This window comes from Nycticebus coucang, chromosome X (genome assembly GCF_027406575.1).
Source record: "Nycticebus coucang isolate mNycCou1 chromosome X, mNycCou1.pri, whole genome shotgun sequence".
Classification (NCBI taxonomy): Eukaryota; Metazoa; Chordata; class Mammalia; order Primates; family Lorisidae; genus Nycticebus; species Nycticebus coucang.
The window spans coordinates 122316543-122330389 of NC_069804.1; positions in this window are offsets into that span (position 1 = coordinate 122316543).

Below are 13847 nucleotides of genomic sequence, written 5' to 3' on the forward strand. Positions count from 1 at the left end.
GTGCTGAGATTGGATTGAGCAAGAGTCAGACACTGTCTCTACTAAAAAGTGAAAAATTATTGGGCGGTGCCTGTGGCTCAGTGAGTAGGGCGCCGGCCCCATATGCCGAGGGTGGCAGGTTCAAACCCAGCCCCGGCCAAACTGCAACAACAACAACAAAAAATAGCCAGGCGATGTGGCGGGCGCCTGTAGTCCCAGCTGCTCGGGAGGCCGAGGCAAGAGAATCGCGTAAGCCCAAGAGTTAGAGGTTGCTGTGAGCCGTGTGATGCCACAGCACTCTACCGAGGGTGGTACAGTGAGACTCTGTCTCTACAAAAAAAAAAAAAAAAAAAAAGTGAAAAATTATTTAGGCATTGGGACAGGCCCTGTAGTCCTAGCCACATGGGAGTCTCAGGCAGGATTATTGCCTGAATCCTGCATATTGAGGTTGCTATGATCTAGGATGAGGCTGTGGAAGACTAGCCTGGGCCACATAGGGAAATCCTATTCAAAAATCTCCACACACACTCTCACACACAAATGCAGAGACAAACCAACAAACCGACCAACAAATATTTTCATCACCTAAAAAGAAAAGAATTGCTTTGATGGTTCAAGCAAAGTATGACCAAATTGAGGCTGTAGCCATGCATAGTAAATTTGTAAGCTTCTCTCAAATGGATATATTGGGGTAGGTGTCAAACAGGTCCTTCAAATAGAGCTTCTTGGGCGGTGCCTGCTGGTCAGTAGATGAGGCAACTTCCCATAAAATGAAGGTAGTGTGTTGGAAGCCAGCCCTGGCCAAACTGCAACAAAAAATAGGTGGGGATTGTGGTGGGCACCTGTAATTCCAGTTACTTGGGAGGCTGAGGCAAAAGAATCACCTAAGCCCAGGAGTTGGAGGTTGCTGTGAGCTGAGACGCCACAGCACTCTTCAGAGAGTGAGAAGGTGAAACTTTGTCTCAACGAAAAAGAAAAACAAGAATAAATAGTGTCCTACTTAAGTGATTCCATGTAGTTTTGTCAGCTGTGGTGCAACTTGAGTCACACTGTTGTACAAAATCTCAACTGTTGTGTCAGCCTAGTGATGGGAATCTCAGTCTTCAATAGCATCAATAAGGCACAAATGGGAGATCACTTCTCTGTCTGGGGATGGAGGACAAAAGTGTGTTTGTTCAAACACTCGAGGGACACCAGATGAAGTGAGCGTAAAAGGCCACTTTTTATCTTTGACCAGAAGCCTGGATATCAGGATATTACAGAATGAAGTCACTACATGCTCATCACAGAGGACATCACAATGAGTGTTTGCCTGGGGTACCATCTTTAAGCTTAACCTTATTCCTGCTAAGCATGTGTAGTGACTGTGCAGGTTTGTTATTTGGTTCAAACTGCCACAAAAGAGTGAGGTTATTTTCTCCACACTCAATTCCTGTTCCTAAAGTTTGTGTCTCTGGCCAAGGGATTCAACAACCCTTCCTTTCCATTTCACATCATGGATTTGTAAACAAATGGAAAACTGTGGTTTATACCTAGTGCTTCCCTGGGATGCTATAGTCCAAGAACCGAGTTCAATGATGAGACAGTGATTTGACAGACATAACATGACAGGTACGTCACACAATCCTCAGTTCTACTTTCTGTGATGATTTACTTCTTTATCTAGAAAGAAGTTGTTGTCTACTGATGTACTACTGAAGTTTAAATCTGTGGGACAATCATTGTAAATATGGTGTTTGTTTCTCTAAATTGATTTCTGCCTTCTAAACTATAATTATTGGAAAATTCCTTTTCCCATTTACAAACTTAATTTCTGGTTTTTAGTATATATCCATTCAATTTAAAATACCTCTAATTTTAATGCCAACAAAATTGGTTGTAATCTAATTTTAAAATAATAATTTGGCCCTCTTACAAAAAGATAAAATAAAAATAGAATAGGCTTGTTTGGGATTGTAGGTGTCTCACTAAAGGTCCTCTCTTAAAATCTCTTTAGGCAATGTGTCCAGTAGTGTACTGAATGTCTGCAGTTATTTATGATGATAATGGGAAATATCAGCCTATCTGGAAAGTTCTAATATTCTTCACCTCTGTGCCAGGTGTGTCCAAAATTTTTGTGTCTTGCCCACATAGGAAGTAGAAGAGTTATGTCAGGCCACAGGTTCAATACACAATCACTAATGAAACCTGGTAAGCAAGAAAGAGATGTGTGCATAACTGTGATATCTGCCACCACGGATATGCAAAATAGTCCCAACATAATCCTGTCACTTGGGCCTGAGGATTGGCCACTGTTCAAAGCCCCTGATAAGGTCACTTCTTAAGTAGAGCTCAATGACTTTTGCCACACGTGACTACAATGTTTGGATGCTCTCGGGGGGCAAGGTGGGCTGATTCCCTGAACTTAGGGGTTAGAGACAAGGCTAAGCAACAACAAGAGGTCTTAAGCCTCAATAACACACCAGGTTTGTACCACAATAGAAGAGGTAGTCAAGCTTTTTTTGCCCTTGCCTTTAGTTCAGCTACACCAGAAGCTGAGGCAGGACGATCCCTTCAAGCCAAGCGCTGGATGTTGCTGTGTAAGAGGCTGATGCCGTGACACTCTAGCCTGGGCAACAGAGTGAGAATCTTTCTCATGAAAAATAATGAAAGAAAGAAAGAAAGAAAGAAAGAAAGAAAGAAAGAAAGAAAGAAAGAAAGAAAGAAAGAAAGAAAGAAAGAAAGAAAGAAAGAAAGAAAGAAAGAAAGAAGAAAGAAAGAAAGAAAGAAAAAAGAAAGAAAGAAAGAAAGAAATTTGCTAGGCACAGGTACCAAGAGCTGAAGAATGAGGAGAGGTCAGCAGATAGATGGTATAGGGGACTTCATAATAGAGATTTATAGTGCCTCTGGTGGGAGGGAAGAATGAGTCAGGACAAGCCCATTTGGGATTGGTTTATTAGGATATTGCCAGTTGATCTGATGGGTTGGAGTTGTCTAGAGATGTCTGGTCCCTGGCCTTGGACTTACTGGGCCAAGGGATTATTGGCCCAGATTGAAGGAGCCCAAAAGAAGTGGTGAAGGTATACCCTGCTTTTTTTTTTTTTTAGTGTGCATATCAAAAGCCTGATTTGAGTCAAGAATTCACTCTGTGGGCATTTTAGAGTGACTACAAGAATCTAGGATATCAAAGGGTCAGAGTTACGTAAAATCCAAAGGCTTGACTAATAGAAGTTGTAAGAAAACATTTTCCCTATAAGAGAATAATTTCTTTAGTTGACATCTACTCTGGGGATAAAATTTCAACACTAGATACATGGTCAAAAGTAAAAATGAGGGTAAGTCCCCTAACAATGGTTTTCTCCATTTATATATTGAAAAAGAGTCTCATTTTGTTGCTCACAGTAGAGTTCCCTATTATGGCTCACAGCAATCTTCAAGTGTTGTCATCAAGTGAACCTATTCCCTAAGTTGGAACTCTAAGCATCTGCATAATATCCAGCCGTTTTTAGTTCTTCAGAGATGGGGATATCTCTAGTGCTCAGGGTGGTCTTCAATTCAGAAGCTCAGATAATCCATTTAACTGGGACTCCCAAAGTGCCAAGATGACAGTCATGAAGCACCATTGCTGGCAACAAACCATAGTTTAAAAAATATCTAAACTTCAAGGTTTGGTGTGGTGGCTCACACCTGTAATCCTAACACGCTGGGAGGTAGAATCAGGTTGTCTAAATTAACTGGGCAGTGTAGGGGGTGCACCTAGACTCCAAAATGCTCAGGAGGCTGAGTCAATAGGATCTGTTCATCCCAGGACTTTGAGATTGTGGTTAGCAATGATGATGTCAGGGCACTCTAACCAGGATGAAGGAGTCAGACTCTGTCTCAAGGAATAATGTGCCTTCCACGTCAATTCGTGGTAACGTGGGTGAGCAGGGAGATAGGGTTGACTGTCTCTCAAGTACTCTCAAGACCTGGGTAGTTCTTATGCTGTGAGCCATTTGAGTACCTCAAGTTGTGAAAAACATCATCAAGTAGCTTCATTGAAATAAGTACTTCACCATTTGCAAGTGTACAATTCTGTGTTTATTAGTATAGTAACACAATTTTATAGCTACAACACAATCTAATTTTAGAACTTTGTCTTCTCCCCACACACAAAAAACATCAATACCTACTAGGAGTCACATTTGCCTTCCCCACCACACTCCAACCCCTGCCTCCACTCCTAGCAGAAAATTGTCCTTGTCTTGATGTTTTCTTAGATCAGTCATATTCAATGTGATCTTTTTTATTTTTTATTTTTGTACTTTTTGGCTGGAGCTGGGTTTGAACCCACCATTTCCAGCATATAGGGCCAGCACCCTACTCCTCTGAGCCACAGGCGCTGCCCTCAGTATGGTCTTTTGTATCTGGCCTTCTTCCCTTATCAAAAGGATTTTAAGTTTCATTCCTATTGTAACATAAATGTGCCCTTCATTCCTTTTGATTGTTTAAAAATATTTCATTGTTCAGTGGCACCTGTGGCTTAGTGAGTAGGGCGCTGGCCCCATATACCGAGGGTGGCAGGTTCAAACCCAGCCCCAGCCAAATTGCAGCAAAAAATAGTTGGGTGTTGCGGTGGGCACCTGTGGTCCCAGCTACTCAGGAGGCTGAGACAAGGGAATTACCTATGCCCAGGAATTGGAGGTTGATGTGATCCGTGATACCAGGGCACTCTACCACAGAGAACAAAGTGTGATTCTGTCTAAAATAAATAAATAAAAGAAAAATATTCCATCATGTGACTATAGCACGTTATATGTATCCAATCACCTCTAAATCCCACTAGTAGTCCTGAAGATGTTCCTTCTCATCTAAGGTTTTTTAAATATTTTATCAGCAAGATATGTTGCCTCTGTCAAAAGCCTTTGCTTTGTCTGTTGAGGTGACCATGTGGTTTTTCTTATTGATTCTATTAATGTACTATATTCTATTAGTTGATTTTCTTACATTGAGCCAGACTGAAAAATCTGGCAATAAATCCAATTTGGGATGCATGTATAAAATACTTTCTATGCTACCAGACTTTTCCTGTACCTATGCAGTATATCCCTTATATATTTGATACTTTGTTTCCCCCTTTGCTCCTGAACAATATATTGGTACGATTACAGCTGAAAGAAATTCTAGCTATTAACCTCAAGTGATCCTCCTCCCATTGTCTTTCTCAGCAGCTAAGAGTACAGGCCCATGCCCCCACTGCTGGGGAAGTTTTGCACTTATTTCTTGGACAAGTGGGGTCTTACTATGTTGCTCAGTCTGGTGTGAAACCCTTTAGCTTCCAGTGATCTTTCTGCCTCAGCCTCTGAAATTGCTGGGGTTATAGGTGTGAGCTAATAGTGTTCATCCATGCTTACGTTTCATTGAAAGTTTTTCTGTATTTTCATCATAGATAATAACCTATAGATTAAAAAATAAAAACTCTATCCAGATATTTTCTCACTCCACAATTAACACATTTCAAGTATACAGTTCAAACTACACAATCAGGGATCACTTGTATAGTTTGTTTGTTGCTATAGAAGTTTCCCTTCACATGTAGAAGAGAGAGATAGAGGAAAGAAAGAGGTGAAGGAAAGAAAAAGATGGACAGAGCAAGCGAATGAGAGAGAGAATTGGAGGAAGTAAAGGGATGGGCGAAGGGAAGGAGGGAGGGAAACAAAGAAAGAAAAAATTGCCAAACTTTGTGGCTCACACCTATAATCCTACCCCTCTGGCAGGTTGATATGAGTGGAGTTTTTGAATGAGGGGATGCTGAGAATGGACTGAGAAAGAGTCTGACCTTGTCTCTACTAAAAAAGTGAAAAATTATCTAGGTATTGTGACAGGAACCTGTATTCCTAGCCACATGGGAGTCTCAGGCAGGAGCATTGTCTGAATCCTGGAGTTTGAGTTTGCTATTATGTAGGCTGAGGCAATAAAAGACTAGCTTGGGCTACACACTGAAAATACCTATACACACACATATACATAGTCAAACCAACAAATCAACCAACAAACATTTTCATCATCTAAAAAGACCAGAATTACCTTGGTTGTTCAAGCAACGAAGACATGCTTAAGACCTGTAAAGCTTTGAACATAAGAGTCTGTACCCAGGAATAGTAAATTTGTAAGCTTCCCTCAAATGGATGTTTTTGAGTACATGGTCAAGGGAGGTCCTTGAAATAGCATCTCATGGGCAGTAGTGCTTGTGGGTCAATGGGTTGGGCACCGGCTGCATATAATGAGGGTGAGAAGTTCGAACCCAGCCCCGGCCAAACTGCAACAAAATATAGCTGGGTGTTGTGGTGGGCACCTGTAGTTCCTGCTACTCAGGAGCCTAAGACAAAAGAATTGCCTATGCCCAGGGCTTGGGGGTTGCTGTGAGATGTGATGCCACAGCAGTCTATGGAGGGTGACAAAGTGAATCTCAGTCTTAAAGAAAAAAAAAATAGGGTCCTAATTTAAGTGACTCCATGCAGTTTTGTCAGCTGTGATGCAGCTTGAGTCACACTACTCCACAAAATCTCAACTGTTGTGTCAGCCTAGTGCTGGGAAACTCAACCATCAATAGAATCAATAAGGCACAAAAGGGGATCACTTCTCAGTCTGTGGATGGAGGGCTCAGAAGTGTCTTAGTTCAAACGCTAAGGGACACCACCTGAAGTGAGCAGAAACGGTCACTTTTTATCTTTAACCAGAATCCTGGATCCCAGGATATTATAGGATTAAGCCAGTAAATGGGCACCGTGGATAACATCACACAGTGTGTTGCTCTGGGTTACCATCTTTATGCTTAACCTTATTTTTGCTAAGCATGTATAGTGGCTGTATGGGTTTGTCATTGGGTTCAAAGTGTTATTAAAGAGTGAGGTTCTTTTCTCCACACTCAATTCATGTTTCCTAAAGTTTGTTTGTAACAATGGCCAAAAGGTTATGGGGGGGGAAGCAGAAAGAGGGATGGAGGGAGGAGGGTGGGGCCTTAGTGTGTGTCACACTTTATGGGGGCAAGACATGATTGCAAGAGGGACTTTACCTAACAATTTCAATCAGTGTAACTGGCTTATTGTACCCTCAATGAATCCCCAACAATAAAAAAAAAAACAAAAAAACAATGGCCAAAATACAGTTTGAAAACCTTTCCTTTCCTTTTCACGTCATGAATTTGTAAGCAATGGAAGAGTGTGGCTTATAACTGGTGTTGCCCTGGGATGTTATCCACCACGAACTTGAGCCCAAAGATCAGACAGTGATTTTCCAGACCTGACAGATACATTATATAATTCTCAGTTCTGCTTTTTGTGATGTTTTATTTCTTTCTCTAGAATAGGCTTGTTTCAGGTGGTAGATGTCTCACTGAAGGTCCTCTCTCAAAATCTGGTTAGGCAATGTTTTCAGTAGTGTACTCCATAGCTGCAGTCATTATCATGATTATGGGAAATATCAGCCTATCTGGAAAGTTCCAACATTTCTGAGTGTTCTAAGTGTGTCCAAACTTTTAGCCACCTCTGGCATATGGGGCCGGTGCCCTACTCCTTTGAGCCACAGGCGCCGTCCCAAGGTCATTTCTTAAGTAGAGCTCAATGACTTTTGCAATGCATGACTACAATACTTACATGTTCTGGGAGGCCAAGGTGGGCTGATCCCCTGAGCCCATGTGTTGGAGACAAGGCTGAGCAACAGCAAGACACCCTCAGCCCAGATCTCCCATCTGCTTTCTACGGTAATAGGAAAGGTAGTCACACACTGTGGCCCTTGCCTTTAGTTCCAGCTACTGCAGAGGCTGTGGCAGGTGGATCCCTTCAACCCAAGAGTTGGATGGCACCATGTGTTAGGCTGAGGCCATGACAATGCAACCTGGGCAACACAGTGAGCATCTGCCTCAAGAAAAAAAAATAAATAAATAAATAAATAAAAATAAATAAATAAATAAATAAAATTTGGTAGGCACAGTTTCCAAAAGCAAAAGTGTGAGGAGTGGTCAGAAGGCAAATGCAATATGGGAATACATTAAGGAAGAGATTTATTGTGGCCTCAGCATGGTAGGGGAGTGGTGGGAACAATGAGTCAGGACAAGTGGGTTTGGGTTTGGTTCATTAGAATATTGCTGGGTGATTTGATGGGTAGTGGTTATCCAGAGATGTCTGGTCCCTGGCCTGGGAGTGATTCAGGCAAGGGAATATTGGCCAAGATTGAAGGATCCCAACAGGAGAGGTGGAGGATATACTCTGAATTTTTTAGTGTCTGTATGAAAAGCCTGATTGGAGTCAAGAATTCACTGTGTGAGCAAGTTACAGTGAGTACAAGAATCTGGGATATCAAAGGGTTGGAGTTACATAAAATCCAAAGGCTCGATTAATAGAGGTTGTAAGAAAACAATTTCCCTATGAGAGAATAATTTTTGTAGTGGACATCTAATTAGGGGAAAATTTTCAACACTAGATCCGTGGTCAAAAATAAAAATAAGTGGTAATTTCCCTATCAATTTTTTTCTCCATTTATGTACTTACACAGAGTTTCGTTTTATTGCCCTCCATACAGTGGCCTGATATCATAGCTCAGAGCAATCTTCAAGTGTTATCATCAAGCTAACCTATTCCCTCTGGTGACATTCCAGGTGCCTGCATAAAATCTGGCCATTTCTTATGATTCAGAGATGGGAATCTCACTAATGCTAAGGCTGGTCTCCAAATCAGTAGCTCAGACAATCCAACTGACTAGGACTCCCAAAGTGCCAAGATGACAGGCATGAAACACCACTGCTGGCCACCAATCATAGTTCAAAAAATATCCCAAGCTCAAGGTCTGTGGCTCACATCTGAAGTCCTAACACTCTGAGTGGCAGAAGAGGTTGGTACAAAGTTACTGGGCACTGTGAGGGAGCACCTGGACTCCCAGATGCTCAGGAGCCTAAGGCAATAGGATTTCTTGAGTCCAAGAGTTTGAGATTGCAGTTAGCTACGATGATGTTCGCTGCACTCTACTCAGTGGGAAGAAGTCAGACTCTGTCTCAAGGAAAAAGAAAAAGATGGCTTTGGTAGGACGGTACAAGGTGTCTTCCATGTCAGTTTATTGTAACCTGTGTGGGAACAGGGAAATAGGGTTGACTGTCTCCAAAGTACTCCCATGACCTTGGTATTTCTTATGCTGTGAGCCTTTGGGGCACATCAAGCTTTGGAAAAGATCGTCAAGTTCCTTCATTGAAATAACTTGTTGCCAGTATAATTAGACAAGAAAAGAAAATAAAGGATATTTGAAAGGTGCAGAGGAGGTCAAATTCTCTTTTTTGCTGATGATATGATCATATACTTAGAGAATCCTAAAGACTCAACTGCAAGCCCCTGGATGTCATCAAACAACACAGTAATGTTTCAGAATATAAAATTAGTGTCCACAAGTCTGTTGTCTTTGTATACACCAACAATAGCCAAGATGAGTGATTAATTAAGGACACAACTCTTTTCACCATAGCCCCAAAGAAAATGAAATACTTAGGAATATACCTAACAAAAAATGTGAAGGAACTCTATGAAGAAAATTATGAAGCCCTAAGAAAGGAAATAGCAGAGGACATTAACAAATGGAAGAACACATCATGCTCATGACTGGGAAGAATCAACAGTTTAAAAATGTCTATACTTCCAAGAGCAATTTACCAATTCAAAGACATCCTTATTAAAGTACCAAAATCCTACTTTCAAGACTTGAAAAAAATGATTCTACATTTTGTATGGACCAGAAAAAAACCCATATAGCTAAGGAAGTTCTTAGTAATAAAAACAAAGCTGGGGGTATCACCATACCAAATTTTAGGCTGCACTACATGGCCATAGTGTTCAAGACAGCACTGTACCGGCACAAAAATAGAGACATAGACATTTGGAATCGAATAGAAAACCTGGAAATGAAACCAACAAGTTACAGCCACCTAATCTTCGATAAACCAAACAAGAGCGTCCACTGGGGAAAGAGTCCCTATTCAATAAATGGAGCTGGGAGAATTGGTTATCCACATATAAAAGACTGAAACTGGACCCACACCGTTTTCTACTCACAAAAATTAATTCAAGATGGATAAAGACATAAATTTAAGGTATGAAACAATAAAAATCCTCAAAGAAAGAATAGGAAAAATCCTGGAAGATACCAGTCTGGGGAAAGACTTTATGAAGAAGAGTGCCATGGCAATAGCAACAATAAACAAATAAGATTTAATTAAAGTTTAAAGCTTCTGTTCAGCCAAGGAGACAACAAAGAAAGCAAATAGACAACCTACTCAATGGGAAAGGATATTTCCATATTTTGATCAGACAAAATCTTGATAACTAGGATCTATACAGAACTTCAATTAATCCACAACAAAGAAACCAACAATCCCATTCATCAATGGAAAAGAAAGAAAAATAGAAACTTCTCTAAAGACAACAGATGAATGGCTAGCAAACACATGAAAAAATGCTCATCATCCCTAATAAGTAGAGCAATGCAAATTAAAACCACCCTGCAATAGCATCTAACCCCAGGGAAAATGGCCTATATCACAAAATCTCAAAAATGCAGATGCTGGCACTAATGTGGAGAGAAAGGAACCCTTTTACACTGCTGATGGAACTGCAAACAAATATGACCTTTTTGGAAGGAAGTATGGAGAAATCTCAAAGAAGTTAACCTAGCCCTCCCATTTGATCCTGCAATCCCATTACTGGGCATCTATCCTGAAGAAAAAATAAAATTATTATAAAGACACCTGTACTAGGCTGTTTATCACAGCACAATTTACAATCACTAAAAAGTAGAAACAGCCTAAATATCCTTTAACCCAGAAACGGATTGGTAAGACTGTGGTATATGTATACCATAGAATATTATTCAGCCATAAAAAAATGGAGATTTTGCAGAATTTGTACTAACCTGGATGGAGGTAGAACACATTATTCTTAGTGAAGCATCACAGGAATGGAGATGTATGAATCCCATGTATTCAACTTCGATAAGAGGACAATTAATGACAATTAATGACACAGTGGGACATGGGGGAAAGGGAGACCAGACAGAGAAGGAGGGAGGGGGTGAGGGCAAGGAAAAGAAGAAATAAAAGAAGAGAAATAAGTAGTTCAACCTTTGAAAGTGTACAACTCCCTGTTTCCTAGTATAGTCACAGAATTATACAGCTATCATCACAATCTAATTTTAGAACTTTGTTTTCTCCCCACACAGAAAGAATGTAAATACCTACTAGCAGTCAATTTCATCTTCCCCACCACCATGACCCTGCTCCCTACTCCTAGCAGACAACTGGCCTTCTATTGATGTTTTCTTCTAAGTTCAGTCATACTCTGAGTGGTCTTTCATAAGTGGCCGTGTTCCCTTATCATAATGATGTTAAGGTTCATTCCTATTGTAACATAAATGCGCACTTCATTCCCTTTGATTGTTGAAAATTATTCCTTCATGTGAATATAGCCCGTTATATGTATACAATCATCTGTTAATCCCATTAGTTGTCCTGAAGACGTTTTCTTCTCATCTAAGGTTTTTTAAAGATTTTTCCAACTGGCTCAGCGCCTGTGGCTCAAGTGGCTGAGGCGCCAGCCACATACACCTGAGTTGATGGGTTCAAATCAAGCCTGCACCTGCCAAATTACAATTGGGCTGCAACCAAAAAATAGCTGGGTGTTTTGGTGGGTGTCTGTAGTCCCAGCTACTTAGGAAGTGGAGGCAGGAAAATCACTTGAGCCCAGGAGTTGGAGGTTGCTGTGAGCTGTGATGTCATAGCACTCTATCCAGGGTGACAGCTTGAGGCTCTGTCTCAAAAAAAAAAAAAATACCAACAAGATATGTTCCCTCTGCAAAAGCGTTTTCTGTGTCTCTTGAGGTGACCATGTGGTTTTTCATATTGATTCTATTAACGTAGGGTGTTCTATTTGTTGATTATCCCATATTGAGCTAGACTGGCAATCCTGGTAATAAATCCCCATTTAAGATACATTTATAAAACAATTTGTTTGCTACTGGATTTTTCCTGTACCTACACAGTATATCTCTTATAGATTGGATACTATATTTCCCCCTTTGCCCCATAAAAATACATTGGTGCCATCATAGCTCAAGGAAATGCAAGCTGCTAACCTCAAGTGATCCTACTGAATTTATACTTCTCAGCAGCTGCAATCACAGGCCCATTCCATTGTTGTGGAAGTTTTGCACTCATTTCTTGGACAAGTGGGGTCCTACTATGTTGCTCAGTGTGGTCTGAAACACATTATCTTCCAGTGATATTTTGGCCTTGCCCTCTGAAATTGCTGGGGTTACGAGTGTGAGCTATGCTGCTCATCCATGCTTAGGTTTTGGTGAAAGTTTTTCTCTATTTTCCTCATAGATAAAATCCCAACAACTCTAAAAAAATAACAACTCTATTCAGATATAATTAACACACTCCACAATTCACCCATTTCAAGTATAGGGTTCAAGACTTCACATTAAGGGATCACTTGTATAGTTTGTTGGTTTGTTCCAAGAGAAGTTTCCTTTAAGGTTTAGAGGAGCATGGTAGAGAAAAGAAAGGAATGAAGGAAAGAAAAGAATGGAGAGAGCAAGCGAATTAGAGAGAGAGAATTGCAGGATGGAAGGATAAAGTGAGGGAGCAGGGAAGTTTGGGAGGGAGTGAGGGAAAGAAAGAAAGACAATAACCAAACATGATGGCTCACCCCTATAATTCTAACCTCTGGCAGGTTGACATGAGTGGAGTTCATGAATGAGGGGGTTCTGAGAACCAACAGAGCAAGAGTCAGACCCTTTCTCTACTAAAAAGTGAAAAAATAACTAGATAGTGCAACAGGCACCTGTAGTCCTAGCCACATAGGAGTCTAGGCAGGAGGATTGCCTTAATCCTGGAGTTTGAGGTTGCTATGTTCTAGGCTGAGGCAGAGAACGTCTAGCGTGGGCCGCATATGAAAACCATATCTTGAAAAATACCCACAAACACATGCATGCAAAGACCAAGTGACAAACCAACCAAGAAACATTTTCATCATCTAAAAAGATGAGAATTACCTTGATGGTTCAAGCAAAGTAGACATGCTTAAGACCCGTGAAGCTATGACCAAATTGAGGCTGTAGCTAGGCATAGTGAATTCATAAGTGTCTCTCAAATAGATGTTTAGGGTAGGTGTCAAAAAGGTCTTTGAGATAGTGTTCCACGGGCAGTCCCAGTCACTCAGTGGGTAGGGCACTGGCCCCATTTAACTAGGCTAGTGAGTATGACTCCAGAGAAACTGCAACAAAATATTGCCAGATGTTGTGACAGGGGCCTGCAGTTTCAATTACTCAGGAGGATGAGGCAAAAGAATAGCCTAAGCCTAGAAGTTGAAGGTTGTTGTAGGCTGTGATGCCAGGGCACTGATCCAAGTGTGAAAAAGTGAAACTCTGTTTCAAGGAAAGACAAAACAAAACATAACAAATAGCGTCCAATTTAAGTGACTCCATGCAGTTTTGTCAGCTGTGATGCAGCTATAGTCACACTGCTCCACCATATCGCAACTATTTTGTGAGGGTAGTGCCAGAAATCTAAACCATCAATAGAATCAATAAGGCACAAATGGGATATCATTTCTCTGTCTGTGGATGGAGGGCTAAGAAGTGTCCTGGATCAAACGTTTGAGGAACACCAGTTGAATTAAGCAGAAAAGTTCCCTTAGCATTTTTGACCAGAAGCCTGGATCCCAGGACATTACAGGATGAAGTCACTACATGGTTAACATGGTTGACATCACAATGGATGTTGCCCTGGGTTACCATCTTTAAACTCAACCTTATTCCTGCTAAGCATGTGTAGTGGCTGTCTGTGTTTGTGGTTGGGTTCAAACTGTTAG